Genomic DNA, 6,000 nt, shown 5'->3' with positions numbered 1-6,000 from the left:
GAAGACAGCTGTAAACTTTGAATAATACGCTGGCTGTTGGATAATGGCTAAACATAATTATTAATTGTACATGTGAAAGTTGTTTTGCTAATAATAAAGTTGTTTTTATACATGCATTTCAAAGCATTAGAGTGTAATAACATCTCTAGGTTAATTTTTACATACATCACACATCTAGACATTGCATGTGAAATGGACGGTGATGTTTAAGACAAGTTAAAGGGAGGGCACAGTGCATGGCTCCATTGTAATGTTGCCATCAGAACCTAGTTCCCACCTATTTCCACGAATGGTGTATGGAAATAACTTTTCCCAGTAGTGATAACCCGTATCTTCATTGACTAGTATAAAACTGTCACCAAGAGGAAATGATTAAACAAATAATATGTCCCTGTGAGCCACTGGCAGTTAAAATTTGGGTTAAAGTTATCATTTGAGTTTCTAATGCAAAACCACATTCATGATAAAATGTTCAATGGGACACATGCAACTCCGTTGTATCACAGTCCCAGTTTTATGGAAGGCAGGCGATTTAACCGTGGGACTTGCTGGGGGCTGGAGTGCCCGACGAACATTGTTAATCTAAAAAAAAATGAGAAAAAGAACATGGAGAGACAGACGAAAAGCTGTCGGGCTGAGTGGGGTGATACTGGTGTCAGTTTAACATAGGACAGGCTCCCTCACCACATTGGCACATGTGGTGAGTGTTCTGATAAGAACTTGTAAGTTTACTCACCTTCAAAGCTGAAAGTTGAAGAGTTGAAGCCCTTTTGCCCTTTTCAGAATGACTAATCCTCCAAGAGCCGCCTCTTTACCAAGTAAGGGACTTACAGTTGGCCTGAGAAGGTAATTCTGTTCTCACTGATGGGACTTGTAGAATGAAGCCCAGGGTCTAGCTGTTTTCTGTGGCTTACCCAACAGAGGCTCCTGTTTACATGCGCGCACACACACACACACACACACACACACACACACACACACACACACACCACAGTAACCATAGCATACGAAGAGAAGGGGGACACACACCAAACTTTAAAGAATATGAGGGACTAGAAGGGAGGTGGAGCAAAAGGGACTTAACGTTTTTCTCACTCTGTATATTTCTACACTTGGGGATTTTTTTTTTTTTTTTTACAATAGTGTGTATTCATTTAGTCCCTATGTAAAAAAACTTAAAAGCAGAGAGAACTCCATCCACTCCTGTTATAAATATAAAATGATAGTTATTTGAAAACAGCAGTTTTTGAAAGAGTTAAACAAGGTCACCATAGTCCCAAGCTTCTCCATCATCTTTTTTTAGCTGAGAAACACATGTCCACACAAAGACCTGACCAGAATTCCAGATATATAGTGAGAGCTATCTCAAAAAAAGCAAAACAAAAATAGTAAAAGATAATAAAAAGGTAAACAACAAAGGAATAAACACTATTATTCCAATTAATAGAAATGGAGCTATCATAGAAAGAAAGCCATGGTTGAATGGACATAGACGTTATGAGTGGTTGGAGCTCGGCAAGAGTGATACGTATTTAATACAGAAAAGTTTGAAGTAAAATGAGAACGAATAAAAAACAAAAAGACTCTTTGAAAAGGCAGCTGGTAACAATCCCTCTAAAACAACCCTATTCAAGAATTTCTTTTTTTTTTCCCCGAGACAGGCTTTCTCTGTATTGTTTTTGAACCTGTCCTGGCACTCACTCTATAGACCAGGCTGAGTGCTAGGATTAAAGGCTTGCACCACCAACTCCGGATTTTCCCTCTGGGAACCTGGTATGTCAGTTTGTCTATCAGCTGTAACTGAAGAATCGCCCAGAGGGGTTGAAATTAAAGAAGATTTGGAGGTCAGCGTTGTTCAGATTGCTTTAGAAAACATAGCCAAAGATAAACACCATCCCTAAGAGTGGACTGCACACACTACCCTGGAGAGCTGCGGCGAGGAAGGCTCTGAAGGAGCAGTTTTTTCTAAGTGGATTTCCCCCCAGCTTTCTGCTGAAGTTCAGGGCTGCACAAGTGAAACTTGCTAGAAACCACTATCTTCTCAGCGTGGTGGTGGCAAACCATAAATCATTCTGGCTCCCGGAGAAGTTCTGACAGCCTTAGAAAACGTCTGAATTAGTAGCCCAGTTCCGATTCTCACATTTACCAGAAATGTCTTCACACACACACACACACACACACACACACACACACACACACACACACAGAGAGAGAGAGAGAGAGAGAGAGAGAGACAGACAGACAGACAGACAGAGACAGAGATGGGGGGACAGAGGTGAGGGGAACCTTTGTTCATTAACAAGAAGAAAGATGAATTGAATATATAACTATATGCGCAGATCCAGAAAGTACCAAATATGGCTTTACTTAAATGATAAAATTCCCTTTACAGCTAAGCAAAAGAGCAGTTTGCCAAAACCCCTGGTTAGCTACTGGTGAGAAGAATACACATGGTTCTCTCTAATTGCACAGCACACAATTGTGGTGATATGTTATTTATGAGTTATCAAAGCTTGCCTGAGGATTCAGAAAGCAAAGTCAGCCTCAAGCTATAGAGGTCAGGCGGTGGTGGCACACACCTTTAGTCCCAGGGCAAAGAGACGTAGCCACTGAGAAGAGACAACGGACTCAGGCTAGCAGGTCTTTCTTGTGTGTGGCAAGAGGAATATGCAGGGACACAAAAGCCATGGTTGGTGGGCAATGCTGGTACTCTACTTAGGATGGAAGATGTTGACCAAATTGTCCTGTTCACCAGGCCTCAAGGCATCTCTCCAGCATATTTGTCCTGGAGAGCTTTCTCTCAATAACGTGACATGCACATTGCCACCCATTTGTTTTGTTGGTACTTCTAGACCTTTCTTGGGAATAGGATATGGAGGAAGCCACGTCTGCCATGCTAAATCCGAAGGGGCTCTCGGTCCTTGTAAGTGGTTTTATGCTATCATGGGCTTCCCAGTTCTGCCTGCCAGTCTCCACTTGACATTTAATAAAAAATGCAACTTGTGTTGACTTGGCAATTGCCTAATCTTTGATAAACATTTCTTTTGGGGAAGGTTCCAGAAAGCAATGTGGGTAAAGTCTGGGGATAGCTTGGTAGAGAATAGGTAATCTCTCTCACTTGGAAGCCTCAAAGTCTCCATCTTATTGAGGAAAAAGAAAAGTCTAGCCCAGAGAAAAGAGATCACTCTGAGGGTCTGGGAGAACTCAAAGTGACATTTATGTCATCATCTAACCAGAGACTGGGGCCATTTCCTCCAAAGTTGTCATCCGGCTCTTCCCAACTCATTATGCCAACAGTCCTCCGGTCCTCCAAATGCCCCTGTCTTTGCATTAAGCAGCAGTGAGGTGTAGGAATTAGGAAGCTATAACAACTATGTCCCTTGTCCCTTCAGATGGCTTCTACTGGATCAGCTTTCTTCCGGGTGTCCCCCTCCCTGGTCACCAGCACCTGCTCTGAAATTCAGCCTGGCAGCAGTGACAAGATGGCATCTGACTAGGATACTTACGAGGCCACACAGAAGCTGTGCGGTTTGGGGTCAGGAAGCCAAGTTCCTGGCTGTCAGGTGACACCCACGGTCCAGGCCCCACTATCAAGTCAGGTGTCTCTGGGTTGCATCAGCTCTAAAATTATGAGTCGACAGTCGGGTGGCGCGGAAGTTTGGAAACTCAGCTATCAGCAAATCATCCAGGCCTGCTTGGATGTGGTTTAGACATCCTGGAACGCAGCACAGTGGGGCAGGTGGAAATCACATCACCAGGATGAGTTACGGTCCCTGAGTCATGTGCATGCATGAGAGGGTGTCTATGGTATGGGTGCAGGGAGCTGATCTTTGTTCTTAAGCAGCAGGCGAATAAAGACGGATTAACAAACATGATGGTTTTAATAACAACATTCTAAATGACAAAGTCTACTTAATATTCGAAACAAATTCCGGATTTTGTGACATTGCCCAGAAGATAGAAAAAATATTAGAATCTTATTTATTAGAATCTTAAAATGCTTAAAATGTTACTATGTTGAACACCCCATACTGTACACACAATTATTTGTTTATTTCTCAGAATACTCACATAGTAAAATATCAGTGATTGCAAAGAAAAACTCTTCATTACTGCCTCCTAACACCACCCCGACTTTTTCCTAATGGTGAGCATTGTAGTCATTTGTTTTGAAGCCTTCTCAAAGCCTTTCATGTACCATTATAAACAAACATATTGTTGTGGTTTGTATTAATATGAATTTGACAAGGTCTAGCATCACCCGAGAGATTGCCCTCTGAAAGTACCTACATGTTGAGGACAGGTCTGCTAATTGGCGTGAGAAGACCTATCTGAATAGTGGGTGGGACCATTCTCTGAGCAGCGAATCCTGGAATGTACAAATGAGGAAAACGATCTGCTCTTCAGCATAGCCTGTATACGTTCATCATTGTCTTCTATTAAAGTGAATTTGATGTGACCAGAAGTTCCAAGTTCTTTCTGCCTTTACATTTCCACCACAATGGACTTCACCTTAAACTTTTTCTTTTGATACAAGCTGACTCACATCATCTTGTTATTGCTGCATGGTATTCCACAGAATGAACACCCTATGGTTTATGTAACCCTCTCTTGGTGATTTTCCATTGTCAGCAACACGTGCGAGGTTGCTGTCATACATGTGATGTTAGTAGAATACTGTGAGCCAAGAGGAGACAACTTTGCATTTTAACAGATGTTGTCATATGGTCCTTTCCGATGTGGCAAGCCCAGTTTTCACATTCTCAGGAGGTAGTAAGTGTACTTGATTCCCCACCCCCCAATATTTGCTACTAAACTCAAAACAATTTACCTATTTGAAAGATGAAAATACCATCCTCATTGAACATGCATTTTTACTTTCGCGATTACGGCTTCTCTGTGTGTGTATGTTTCATGTATGTGTGTGCAGTTAAGCACATACATGTGTTCCTGCAGATATGGAAGCCAGAAATGGACATGAATATCTTCCTTGATCACTCTTCACCCTATGTATTGAGGCAGGGTCCCTCATTTGAACCCAGAGCTTACCGATTCAGCTAATCAGCTAGCCAGCTTGCCCTGGAGATTCTGTCTCTTGACTCCTGAGTATAGGAGAGCTACCACACCTCTGCCATTTATATGGGTGCTAGGGATTTGAACTCAGGTTCACTTGCATGTAAAGTAGTTTACTCATTAATCCATCCCCCCCCCCACCCAGAACTACAATTACTACTTTTCGGATCATTATCTTTTCTTACCCAAAAACTGTTCATATTTTTTTCACATTTTAAAATTTAGGTATTCTTCTACTTTTGGTTGGTGGGAATTGAATTTCTTTTCTAATAGACATTGCAAAAAGCAGTCATGGACCTACAGAAGTAGAAAGTCACAAAAAACATTGCTCACTTAGAAGGATAAAAGAAAAAGCTGTGGTGTGTGCGTGCACATATTTTGTTTCCGTAGCGTGACTTTAACACCTACGCACCTTTAGCAAGTGGAATGAAGCCCCCAAGACTGCAAGGGCAAAGCAAGATGAAAGAGGGAAGTCAGTAAGTCTACCACTCGCTTGATTACCAGCGGACGGGTTCATACCTCTGATAGCCACCCTCGTGCGCTGCACAAAGCTTTGTTTCCATCTAAGGGGGACTCTTCCCTAGGAATCGTTCTATGTCTGGAGTTTGTAACTTAGGATGGTGTTTATTTGTTGCCCATCTCAGGAAATGATGCAAGCTCACCCCCACCCCGGAGTTATCTGAGGGGCTCATCGTGCTCTGGCACGGAGCAGAAAAGCAGCCAGGTGTTAGTGTGGGAGTGTGGGGGACGGGGTGGGGTGGGGAGCAGGGCCAGGGCGAACCATGCTCAACCACAGCACAACTTATCTGAGCATCACATCTCTCAGGGAGAAGATGCAGGCTGGGGGCTTGGGAGAATTGTGGCATAATGCCAAGGGGCCAAGGAGAAAGGATAGCTGTGACAGGAGAGGCGTTACTTCAGTGATAG

This window comes from Phodopus roborovskii, unplaced genomic scaffold (genome assembly GCF_943737965.1).
Source record: "Phodopus roborovskii unplaced genomic scaffold, PHOROB, whole genome shotgun sequence".
In the NCBI taxonomy this organism is placed as follows: domain Eukaryota; kingdom Metazoa; phylum Chordata; class Mammalia; order Rodentia; family Cricetidae; genus Phodopus; species Phodopus roborovskii.
The sequence above is the reverse complement of the archived record's forward strand: the minus strand, read 5'-3'. Positions refer to the sequence as shown.